Source organism: Delphinapterus leucas, chromosome 3 (genome assembly GCF_059928025.1).
Source record: "Delphinapterus leucas isolate spDelLeu-1000000601 "Yukka" chromosome 3, BTC_Dleu_Yukka2, whole genome shotgun sequence".
In the NCBI taxonomy this organism is placed as follows: Eukaryota; Metazoa; Chordata; class Mammalia; order Artiodactyla; family Monodontidae; genus Delphinapterus; species Delphinapterus leucas.
In genome coordinates this window covers 21,372,513-21,386,863 of record NC_143131.1, presented here as the reverse complement: position 1 = coordinate 21,386,863, position 14,351 = coordinate 21,372,513, and positions in this window count along the sequence as shown.

The window sequence follows — 14,351 nt, the reverse complement described above, 5'->3', positions numbered from 1 at the left end:
TTATAAATAATATATTCCTAAGTGTAGACAGTCAACAAATCATATCATTTTATATATTATAGCACCTTTACCCTCCATAACAATTTTGAATTATCAGGTACAAAAGTTATTTCAAGAAACAGGATGAACTGGTAAAGGAAATGTGACATATACATATTATTCAGCCATTAAAAAGAAGGAAATCCTGCTATTGGAGACAACATGTATAAAACTTGAGGGCATTATGCTAAGTGAAATGTCAGACAGAGAACGACAAATACTGTGTGATCTCACTTATATATGAAATCTAAAACAAAAAAAAAATATTAAACTCATAGATACAGAGAACAGATTTTTGGTTGCCAGAGCTGGAGGGAGGGTGAAAGGGTAAAGGTGGTCAAATGTACAAACTTCTATTTATAAAATAAATAAGTCCTGGGGATGTAATTTACAGCATGGTGACTATAGTTAATACCACTGTATTGTTAAAAAAATTATGCCAGGACAGCTAGTATAAACTAGACTACCCCAGACAACACAAACTAGTCTGTATGGTCACCCTAACCACAGAAGACCTTGAATGCAGGATATGGAATTGAACTTGACCTCATCATGAGTAGGAGGTACTGAAAGTTCTAGAGCAGAACACTAACACCTAATAAAATTGGTGCTTTAAGAAAGTTAAGGAAGCAGGAAGCTTGATAAATTGTAAGGGAGAGGCTGCAGGCAGGAAAGCAGAGGAATCTGGGGAGGATTAAACTGGCAAAATGAGAAGGTAGATAAAGTGTGAAAATGAAAAGCACTTCCCCAAGACTACTCCAGACACACTTTCCATGGAAATGAAAAAGGCGGGGTGGGGGGGAGAAAGAAAGAGAGAGAGAGAAAGAAGAAAGGAAAGCGAAGGGAAGGGAAGGGAAGAAAAAGAAAAGAAATCCAGTCATAGTTCACTTTAGGACACACAAACCTGAATTTCTCTCCCTCTTGGTTAAAAACCCTGAGTAGAAAAGGAATTCAAAACAGTCTAGAAAAGTTGGACTGATTGTCTATATTTGTCTTCTTTCCCAAGTATTCTCAGTATGTACTAGCTGAGTTTTAGATATGAGATGTATCTGCACAAATATGTTAGGACACACAGACTTCTAAGAGCAGTTAGCACACAATAATGACCATTAATTGATCTCGGGACTTTTGTAGTTGGTTCAAGAGTGTTCAGTATTTAATGACACCTATATATTCTTTCTTTCTCTCTCTCTGTCTTTTGCTTCACATACATTTCTCAATAATTAATCTTCTTATAGAAATACTTTTTCGTAAATCACATAGCTTTGTCTTTTCTACACCAACCATCTGTTGGCTATCTTCTTTAATTCACATAGCTAATATATGCAATGACTTTTGAGTATTACCATGCAGCTTCTCAGAATCATCATCCTCTCCCAAGCTTCCAGAGTTTACTTACGTTTGTTTTATGTATAATGTCCACTGTTTTTAGCTCTACTCTTCAAGAGAAAATGGAAAATTTTAGCTTTTTTCCCCCTGCCCTGGAACTGGATACTCCTTCACTCTTTTATCTCTTTTAATTATGATTTTTTTGCCAAGAATGTCCTAGCCTCCTGGGCATATATCCAGAGAAAACCATGATTTGAAAAGATACATGCACCCCAATGTTCATTGCAGCACTATTTACAAGAGCCAGGAAATGGAAGCAACCTAATGTCCATTGACAGAGGAATGGATAAAGATGTCGTACATATATACAGTGGAGTATTACTCAGCCATAAAAAAGGACAAAATAATGCCATTTGCAGTAACATGGATGGACCTAGAGATTATCATACTAAGTAAAATAAGACAAAAACAAAAATTTATATGTGGGATCTTAAAAAATGGTACAAATGAACTTATTTACAAAACAGAAATAGAGTCACAGATGTAGAAAACAAACTTACCAGGGGGAGGGGGGAGAGGGATAAATTGGGAGACTGGGATTGACATATACACACTACTATATATAAAATAGAAACTAATAAGGATCTACTGTATAGCACAGGGAACTCTTCTCAATACTCTGGAATGACCTATATGGGAAAAGAATATAAATAAGAGTGGATATATGTATATGATTAACTAAATCACTTTGCTGTAAGCAGAAACTAACACAACATTGTAAATCAACTATACTCTAATAAAAATTTAAAAATAAAAAATACAATAGAAAATAAATTGGTTAAAAAAAAAAGAATGTCCTAGCCAATTTGAGACACATACATTTTTATTTAATATTCCTGGCTGTGTAATTTTGCTATTTGACAAATATTATTGATTATGAAGTTTGAAATGTAAGTATTCCATAACTCTTGCTCCTTATCAAAGAGGAGCCACTCCAACATTATTTTTAATTCTTCTACTACTTATGCCCACAGATATTACCTCTCCTTTTATTATAAGGATTCCTGTCCAATAGAAAGTTGTTACATCCAATTCTATAATAACGTTGTAAAGCTAATCATTACTGATGCACAACTGTGATCATCATATAGAACCATCTAAAGCCACCACATTAGAATACAGTCTTCTCATCATGATCTCTGCAGTGAGGTAGAAAGATACTTCCACACATGAGAAGTTAGGCTAGGGGTACCTGAATCCTTGGTAATCTACTACTCTTTGCAGTTCCATAGGTACAATATTTCTTTAAAAGTCACTAGCAATCAAGTATAAGATAGGATTCAAGTGTAATCTAAAAGTAGTAGCTGTGACGTGAAAATAATTAATATTTTTGTATGTGGATTTAGAGCTTTATGATGTTATCTCTACGGAATGTCAAATCATCTATGGCTTTTACTAGTGAAACAACATTTGATGTGTATCACCTCATGTCTTTGGCTTAAATGTGTATTCAGAATCAGCTAATGTGATTCAAATAAATAAAAACTCTATGCATCATTACAATATTTTTATAACCCTAAAATCTTCATCAAGGTCACCATCATTATTTAGTAATAGCTCATTTTGTTTTGTTTTAATTTTGTGAGGAACTATGGCAAAATAAATTAGTAGTGTAAAACTGATAAGAGAACATAATTATTTAAAATGACATAGACTCTCGGTGTGGGATTCCAGGACTTCTGTGAAATGTAGTATTACCTCTGCACATTTGTTTCCTCATGTGGAAATGGAATTTATAATAGTGACTATCTCTACGAGTTCTTGTGAGTGTTAAATAAGTTAATAATGTGTCATTTCATAGATCAGTGCCTGACAAATGGTAGAGTCTCATGAAGAGGTGGAATAGATTGGTTTAGACTTGAAGGATTCATATTTGATCCCTGTCTTTTATATTACATTGAGGGTTATCATGACTGCAGTGTAGCTATTTGCTGCTCAGAATGTGGTCCATGAACATGAGCATCATCCAGAAGGTCGTTAGAAATTCAGAACTTGGGGTACAATCCCAAGCCCCCTGATTTAAATTTTAATAATGTTATGTGATTCCCATGCACATTAAAATTTATGAATTACTGGTCTATTTCTGTTTTGTATATAAGTTCATTTGTATCACTTATTTTTTAGATTCTACATATAAGCAATATCATATAATATTTATCTTTCTCTGTCTGGCTTACTTCATTTAGTATGATAATCTCTAGGTCTATCCATGTTGCTGCAAATGGCATTGTTTCATTTGTTTATGGCTGAATAATATTCTATTGTATACATATACATATACCACATCTTCTTTATCCATTCATCTGTTGATGGACATTTAGGTTGCTTCCATGTCTTGGCTATTGTAAATAGTGCTGCAATGAACATTAGGATGCATGTATCTTTTCGAATTATGGTTTTCTCCAGGTAGATGCCCAGGGGTGGGACTGCAGGATCAATAGAGATTGGTAGCTCTATTTTTAGTTTTTTAAGGAACCTCCATATTGTTTTCCATAGTGGCTACACCAATTTACATTGTCATCAATAGTGTAGGAGGGTTCCTTTTTCTCCACACCCTCTACAGCAGTTATTATTTATAGACTTTTTGATGATGGCCAGTTGACTGGTGTGAAGTGATACCTTATTGTAGTTTAGACATAGAAAACAAACTTATAGTTAACAAAGGGGAAAGGGAAGAGGAGTGATAAATAAGGAGTTTGGGATTAACATACACACACTACTATATGTAAAACAGATAACCAACAAGGACCTACTGTATAGCACAGGGAACTATACTCAATATTTTGTAATAACCTATAAGGGAAATGAAACTGAAAAAGAATAGATATATAACTATATCACTTTACTGTACACTTGAAACTAACAGAACATTATAAATCAACTATACTTAACTATAAAAAATTTAAAATATATATTTAAAAAAATAAAGAAAATAAAATTTATGAATTACTGATACAGGTGATTCTTTTAATTATTCTTTACACCACCTTATCATAACATCTCTGTATCCCTAAGTCATTCCACTATTACCTTATATTAGTTGACTTACTACATGAAGAATCTTTTTTTTTTTAGATTTGGCTCAATTAATTTCAAACTAAAATCCAATTCAAAATGAAATGAATGACCATATGAGAATGTAAAACATAAAACATAATAGTGAAGAAGCAGGAGGAGAAGGAGAAATAAACAAATTACATTTAAACGTTCATCAATTTCTTGAAAATTTATTAACCAAAAAAGGGTATTTTTCCACTGCCATTTGATGTCTATTTACAGCCTGCAGTTTGATCAGATGTGAAGGGAAAAGTGCAGTGAATGCATATAATCTTTGATTGATTTTCTGTGTAACAGTCGAGTTATGGAGGTTATTGCAAAGCGCTATCCAGCACTTTGAAGCTTTAAGAAAGGAAAACAAGAAAATATGAATTATTTCAGAGTTTCCTAGAGCAAAATGCACCAGAATACAACATAAGTAAACCATGGCTCAAAGACTTCCACTCTACAGAAAGAGATTTAGATTGTGATGTATATGAAACAAAATGCCTTAGATATATTCACCGATAATGTCACACCCATAGGGTACCATGATAGGGAGTCAAGTGGGGGATCAATGATGACAGGCTATTCAGAGCCTGTTTGATAGATTCCTAGGTATTGCAGTACAGCCAGACTACAAAAACCATCTGTGGTTTTGCTGGGGAAGAATTTGAACACCAATGTCAGTATAATTTTCCATGTGTTTCTTAAGTTACTTTTTTTTTTTTTTTTTAAGAAGGATCCTGGATTGGATTGACATTTCTCCTTCCAACGTTCTTTGACTATCTGCTGCATGGAAGGATTGATATGTCATGCACTGTTTTCCCTCTTATCTTTAGTAATACGCATATACACAAATGTGACCTCATTTTAAAGTGATAGGGGCTTCTGGAATCTGAGGTTATATTGGTGTTTAGTCAGCATTCTACAGAGAAACAGAGCCAAGAGAATGTGTATACAGATATTCCATGACTTATGATGGGGTTACACCCCGATAAACCCACTGCAAGTTGAAAATATCCTGAGTCAAAAAATGCACTTAATATACCTAATCTTCTGAACATCACAGCTTAGTCTAGCTTAACTTAAATGTACTCAGAACACTTACATTAGCTTACAGTTGGGCAAAATTTTCTAACACAAAGCCTGTTTTAAAATAGACTGTTGAATATCTCATGTAATGTATTGAATACTGTATTGAAACTGAAAAACAGTATCACTGTATGGGTACAAAATGGTTGTTAAGTGTATCGGTCATTTACCCTAGCGATCACACAGTTAACTGGGAACTGTGCCTTGCTGCCACAGCCCAGCATCACAAGAGAGTGTCCTCCTGCATATCACTAGCCTGGTAAAGATCAAAATTCAAATTCTCAAGTACAGTCTCTACTGAACGCATATTGCTTTTGCACCATGATAAAGTTGAAAAATTCTAAGTTGAACCATCATAAATAAGTCAGGGACCATCTATATACATATATAGAAAAATATTTACTTTAAAAAATTAGCTCATTCAATTGTGGAGTCTTAGTTGAGTGCAGAATCTGATGGGGGAGGCCAGCAAGCTAAAGACTCAGGAAAGAGTTTCAGTTTAAGTTCAAGGCTATTCTACTGGAGAATTCCCTCTTGTTAGGAGGAATGTCAGCTCTTTGTGCTATTCAGGCCTTCAACTGATTGGATGAGGCCCACCCACATAATGGAAGGTAATTTGCTTTACTTAAAATTCACAGATTTCAATGTATATCTCATCAAAAACACTCTCACAGAAATATCCAAAATAATGTCTGGCCAAGTATCTGGGTACCATGGTCCAGACATGTTGACAAATAGAATTAATTGTAACAATTAATTAAAGCAGTTGTAAAATATCAAGCAAAAATTGAAAAAAAAATAGCTTCAACTCTTCCTGGAGACATCAGGTAAACACTGAAAGAGGATTCCTCAGAAAAATAGAAACCTAAAGGAAAACTAATCACCTCCATTATATCAGTTATTATTTTATGCTAAATTTGTTAGCATGTCATCTCTTCATCACACTAGATCTATAATTAAACTTCATATCATCTTTATATCCATAATATTTAACAATGTCAATATAAATTGAATATATATGTGTGTATTTATATTCCCTGTTCACAATCTCAATAAACTATACCACTCTTTCATTTGTTAGATCACTTTATTATTCATTCAACAAATATTTATTGAGTACTATGTGCCAAACACTCTCCCAAATTCTTGGGATACACATTATTTACACAATGGACAAAATTAAATTTCTTCACCCACTGTGCCTAGTTGGCAGCATGACTCAATACAGTGGGGTGAAATACTCTGCTAAGTGGTGTTCCTGCTATCCATTTTGCACAACATAATCCAATGTCCACAGAACAGAAAAGTGAGTTTAAAAGTCAAATTTAAAAATTAGTCCTTTGCTACCTTAAACTATAACTTAGCCACCTACATAGCTCTCAATAATTTGGCCCTTCTTAGCTCTTAGCCTTACTCTTATCTTTTTGACACTCTTTTCTCCAGCCATATGGACATCTTCTCTCCTGACACCCTGGATCTTGAACATGCACTTTCAACTACCAGAGATACATTTTCTTTGACTGACAATTCATATACATATTTCAGATTTCTGCTCATCGATTTCTTAAGGATGCTTCCTTAACTCCTAAATTAATATAGATCTGATTATATAATCCCTTAGCTTTCTACTCCATTTCGTTGCACTAGTAGGTTCACAAGCACACGTCATTATTTGTTTCTTGGCTATATTCCCAGTCAGACAATGAGCTTCATAAAGTATGTAATCAGGTCTGTCTTACTTATTCCAGTGCTTAGCAACAAGACTTGAGTACAGTATGCGTTTAATTAATAATTGTTGAATTAATAAAGGAATAAACGATTATTCAGACACAGAAACAGGTGCTTTAAAGAGAGTGGTTTTTAATGACCCACAGATTCCCATTTATTCCCTACCAGTTTCTCTCTAATGTAAATCTACCAGCAGTTCTTTCTCAAATAATGGCTGACTTATTCTTTAAATAGTATGGATCAAATTTCAACTTCTCCATTTACATTTTCTCAACTTCTTCTGTGTATTCTTATTGAGAATCACCCTAGCAACAATCCTTTGCTTGAAGCTGTCATAAAGCCTAGTCAACTCATGTTTGCAAATGATTCTACGGTTAAAGCATCTAGTCTTATATTACAACCATTTCATCTTCCTTTTGATTGTCCACCTCTCAAATCTTCTCTTATAATTATTTTTTCACCATGATATTATGATTTTGGATAGGCTGCTGAAAATCTAATTCCTAAACTTCAAAAGTGTAAATGCCTTTTTTAAAAATGTTAATTTATAAATCTCTACATTTCAATAAAACTTGTCACCATTATTTCAAAGATTTTAGAAATTTATTTATTAAGGTTGTATAGATGTAATATTATCCGAATTATGGGCTAAAGCTAATTGATTCTATGTGATTACAATCAAAATGTATTCAAAATGAAAATTATTTAGCTAAAAAAGTGAAAGCCAAATAGGCATATTACATGAATTTTTTAGAGAAATTATTTTATTTGGGCTTCTGAGTGATTTAGACTCTTAATTGCCCTTGGCCAACTTTAAGTACTTCACAAAGATAAAGTAAACAAGGGCTATATATTTTCTTTTAAATGCTGTCTTATTTAAAAGACAACTTATTGTTCACTTGAGCTAAGGTACATTAATAGCATATAGAATCACCTCATTAAGTAAACATGCTTTGTCACTACATTAGTTACTTCAATTCCAACTTAGAGCTAAAAAATAAACTATATAAAAATATAAATTAATTAGGTTACTGGCATGGCATATCATTTGTATGGAGAGAGAACTGAAACAGGCAGTGAAATGGGGGGTTCAAGTGTCCACTCTTTTCCGTTATTTGATAATACTTGTCTTCACATATCATACATAATAAAGACTTGGATATGTTTTTGTACAATTTATCCTAATAATTATTACAGTTTATAGCATAATTTTAACATTGAGCATTTCCAGTGAAAAATAAATTGTAACTGGTAAGATATTAAGAGATTAAAAATAACATTTACAAAAACATTAACATCTGCTCCAGGAATCTTTACCTGCTGAATGATATGCAATATTCAGTCATATGTAATATTACACAGCCCTGAAGAATACGTATGTATAGAACGTAGACTCTGCTGTTTTGAAACAGACTTGAACTTCCTGCAACTCATTTACTAAGTGTTTGACCTTGGACAAATTACTTTGCTTTGACAAGCTCTGATTTCTTCCTTTTTAAGATGTAAAAATAATTATAGCAGCTTATATAACTGATATAAGGATTACGTGATATTAATGGTAGTGAACACCTGATAGATCAATGACTACTGTCATTCAAATCAATAATAAAAAATTCCTGAATCCAATTAATAAGGGCACAAAATCTCTCTCAATTTACCTGTTTGGTTATGTAGACATCCTATTTTTTAAAGTAAGCAAATTCAATTAATTATGCAGAATATATAAATATATTTAAGTAAACACTGAAGTTACATCATTTCTTTTAAAATGTATTTTACTTGAAAAAGTAAAAATGTAGAGCAGGAATAAACTCTAGATAATCAATGGTTTTATTCTAAAAATTCTCAAATATCTACAAATATTACTGTTCACTGATTCAACTAAAAGATGCTGTTGGAAATCATCATTTACAATTTTCCTGCTCCCTTTTTATTCCCTGATTGGCCTATAATTACATTAAAGGTTCTATCAGTAGAATATTTCCCACTGTGTACCCCTATGAAATAACTGCACCACATGGCATATAAAAGGTTTATATTCCGACTGTTATTTTGGTTTCTTTAGCAACACAAATGCACCTGTTCTCAACATAATTACGATGGGCCATATTGAAGATAATCAAAACAAATAATGAAAAATGGTTTGCTTGATTTAGAAAATAAGGCATACTGCCTACTCAGGCATTGACAAAGCTTTGATAGTGATGCTGTTTGGAATTAACACATTTAATGAAAATTGATTTTGTTTATGTACAGAGGTAATGGATATGCATGCATAATTTCTGGGCACTGGCTCTTGGTTATTAATTATTATTTTATAATTTACCCCAGACAATTCAAGCCAAGGTAGCATCTGTTTGGCACTGAGATTCTACTTAGATTTAATTTTCCAGTTCAAGAGAAATAGCTACAGAGAGTCAAATAAACTATTCAAGGTCACAAAAACAGTAATCTGCCTTGATTAGAGAGATCTGTAGTCTACTGCAGCCCAGATAGTCAATTACAAGAGATGACCAACAAAATTAAATTCTTGTCCACATATTATAAGGAGACAAAAACTAGACAGTAGATAAAGAATCAGAATGGATCTCTTTCTTTAATAGAAATCCTCTATTTAAAATTTCAAAAGACATATTTATAATTTCTATGTTAATGCTTTCTTACAATGTAATATTCTCTCATTATCTTTCTCACTTTACTCAGAAAATTTAAAAAGTACTTCACAATGCCTGTGCTGTCAAATTGTAAATAATCCTTTGAATTAATATTCAAATATCTGATAACTTTATACATGTGACTAAAATTGAACTTGACTTTTTAAAATTTGGTTTAAAAAAGTAAGTCTGGGGCTCCCCTGGTGGCGCAGTGGCTGAGAGTCCGCCTGCCGATGCAGGGGACATGGGTTCCTGCCGCGGTTCGGGAAGATCCCACATGCCTAGGAGGGGCTGGGCCCATGAGCCATGGCCGCTGAGCCCGCGCGTCCGGAGCCTGTGCTCCGCAACGGGAGAGGCCACAACAGTGAGAGGCCCGCGTGCCGCAAAAACAAAAACGTCAGTCTGTAAACTACTCTTCAGATTAGTATGCCTTCTAAAAATTAGTTAAGGTATGTATCCTTGGCACTTGCATAGTGTTTTATGGTTTAAAATTCACAATAATATTTAATTTCAATCCAAACAATAATCACAATACAAATTTTGTTAAAATTATTAATTCACAGATCAGGACATTGAGACAAAGAGAAAATTATAAAACTCACATTTAAGAAGTGACATGGAAGGAGTCAAGTCATTTGACCATAATCCAGGAGGGTATGGTTACCTTGTTCTTTGCTAACTTTATTAGTAAGCCCACTGTGAAACTCAGAGTTGGGTTCAATCAGTATTTTGTGAAATGAATCATATTGAATTCTATCATTAAATGGCTCTGCAAATATAATAAAATTCTGTTGGTAAGGGTTGTTTGTCTTCCTTTAGAAAATAAATTATAGGACTAGTTAAAAAGAAAACATAAAAGCATATCACATTGCCAGAGAATCCATCTAATCATAGCTTTACTTATACCTTGTAGTACACAACATACATACTAAATATTCTGTCTATGAAATCTATGCAGAATTTTAAAAGAATGATCTTTAATATTAATAACAATTACATATTTTATCTCAGTGCTTTTAAGCAGTATCTCTTCCCTGTAGAGCATACATTTTGATCTTTTTTAAGAATAAGATTTCAGATAAATTTCTCTAAAGACTAATATATGACATACTAAATGGCATTAAGTTGAATATTTATCAACTGAAGAAGGGAAGAGAATGTACTGCCTTATTGTTGCTGTAGAATGAAGCAGTGTGCTACATGGCTTTCCATGTCTGCAGTATAGGTTCATATCGCGGGTACCATCATTGAACATCTAAGCTTGTGCTTTCTAGCTTTGTCTTTTACACACACACACACCCCTCCATACTTTTTTTTAAGACAGTTAATATAATACTGGACTCAATGGCTGTACATACACTTCAAACAGGTAGAATTTATACGGGTCCCATTTGAATGCAGTATTCCCAATATTTCTTGGTGTTCTCATACTTTTTTTTTTAATATTTCTTGCCACTTAATAAATGAGTTCCAGGATGAAAAACAACCTGATAAAATCATTCTTCCCAATGAATGAATAAAAATCACAGCAGGTACCAAACTCACAAAACCTTCAGCAATTTATGTAGTTATTCAACAAATATTCTTTGGCCATCAATTTTTGCCAGATATTGCCTAATTGCTGAGTATACAGGGATGAACTAAAATGCTGTTTTCAGGAAGCTTTTGCACTAGTGGAGGGAAATATGAAAACCAAATAACTATATACCAAAACTATCACATGATTAAGTGCTATATTAGTTTGCAAGGGCTTCCATAACAATGTACCAGAGACTTGGTGGCTTAAACAACAGAAATTTATTTGCTCATAGTCCTAGAGGCTAGAAGTCTGAGATCAAAGTGTGGGCAGTGTTGGTTTCTCCTGGGGCCTCTCTCCTTGGCATGTATATGCCTGTCTTTTCTCCACGTCTTCACATGGTCATTCCTCTGTTTGGATTTATGTCCTAAACTCTACTTACTATAAGGACACCAGTCATAATGGATTAGGTCCACCCTAATGGCCTCATTTTACCTCTTTAAAGACCCTCCAAATACAGTCATATGCTGAGGTATTGGGGGTTAGGCTTTCAACATATGAATTTTGGGGGGAGACAATTCAGTCCATAACGAGTACTTCAAAATAAAGCAAACTAGAGGATAAGTATAATAAACACCTTTGCAGAGAGCAGGAAGATGGACATCTTCCCTAGGGTGATGGTCTTTCAGTTTAAACCTAAATGAAGTAAGGAAGCAAGACGTGTTTCAGAGATGAAGGTATTTCAGGCAGAATAAAAAGCACCTGCAAAGACTTGTGTGACAAAAGCCTAGGGGTCAAACGTGAAAACAACAGGATGAGGCTGGAGAGAGGGTGACAGATTAAATTATGTAGGACAGTGTAGGTCACAATGAGATATAGTTTCTACTATATTTCTTATGAGAAAGTGATCAAGAGTATATAAGACAAAACTTAACACAACATGACAAATTCTGAAAATAGTGATATGAAGAAATATTTAAGTTACATGTATGAACAGCATCCATACAGTAACACTTAAAGAAGCCCATAACTTTTGTAGGTAAGGTGGAAAAGGTGTTTTTTACAGAGTGAAATACCTCTTAGTGAAAATGTTGGAGATAAGAAAATATGTCAGAAAGATTAACAAATACTTTACAATACATAACTGTTAAACTTCATATTTTTCCATTAAATATCTAATTGGAAACACACTGTGAAGTTACAAAACTCATCAGAATTTCATGTTCTATGAAAAAAGTCAGATATCCAAAGATAGAGAAATTACTGAAAAGCATGTTTACACCCTGCTCCCTTATTATAGGAAATGATTATTTGACAAACAACGAACTGTGGCTCTGAAAAATGCCAAATATATTCACAGATGCAAAACAGCCTGATTACACTCTACTTCAATTGGGAGTCCAAAAACAGCTGATTCAGTGGGCCCTCATTAAAGCTAGCTTCTGAAAGAGAGCTGTCAGGAGTCAATTTGCTAAGGAAAGAAACTGTTGAAAGGAGGCTGAAATGGGTTTAAAATTGTTACCTTTAGGAACCCATATATCCTGCCTACTAAAGACTTACCCTGGACAACATTAAAGCAAATATTTTCTGTTCCAATTTTAACACGTTCTGAATTTTATAAGTTTTAGGGGAAAGTATGACCTGTTTTTCTTGAGCATTAAGTTTTCTATGTAATTTTATCAGGATTAAAGCATAAAGAAGCATCGTGTCTGTCGAATTCTCCTTTGATAGAAAAAAAATTTAAAGTTTCTTGCAGAAGAAAATGACAATCATTCCATTTGCTCTTTGTGAAGACTTTAAATTTTATGTCATTTATTGCATGGGTCTTGAGATACATAGACTCAAAAATATAATTGCTATTCTTTAAAATAAAGAACTTTCTCTCAGAAAATGTTTCTCAGTCACTTTCATTATAGGTCTAGAATAAAACTAATAGTTTTCAAGAACCCTGTACAGAAGCATGGAGCTGTGGGGAAATTGAGCAGTAGGACACAAGGTCCCCCTATGTAAGAATGAAAGGTTGACTAGAGAACAGTAAAAGTTCCAAAATTGTTACACTGCTCTTTCTTTATTATGTTTCCAGTAAGATAAAACTATTTAAAACTACCACTAGAAGTTGGAAGACCTTTAGTTAAACCTGCTTCTTAGCTTCCTCACCATATGATATCATATATATATATATATATATGTACACACATATATAGTGTTAAATCAAGAACAAAGACCAGCTTTCAAAATATCCTGAGCAGACAAAACCATTTTAGTCATACCAAAAAAAAAAAGCTTAATTTGTCATATTTTGCAAGACTATCTTGACCTGGATCATTTCTTGTTTATGCCTCTGGAAATCATAAGCAAAACAGTTTCCCACAGTTGATATGAGGCAACCATTGGCCAATTCCCTATCATTTAATTCTAATATTACAACCAATCACTGTAAAGAGTAAATAGTCACTGTCTTCTTACTATATAAACTGCTTTATAATAATATACCCCAGAGCCTCATTCCATGCTTTGGTTTGAGTGTTCCCAGTTGTCAAGCTGATTTTTTGGTGTGCGCACAATAAACTTTTACTACTAATTATACTTCAGTGATTCCTTGATTTTACTTCTGCTATTTCTGAATTTTTTACAATATAAAAATTACTATATATAACTTGTAATATTATATATACATATGTATAATACATGTATATAATATATACATATGTATTTTAAGGTTAATTCTGAAAACTATTGATCACTTGAGATCTATACATTAGAATTGCAGGTCTAGAATTCAGAGGACAAAAAAATGAAGACACTTTTTTGTTGGTTGTTCTCGACATGGCACAAAGAATGCCTAAAGAATATATCTGAGTAAATAATAAATCAAGCTAGGAAAATATCTCTCT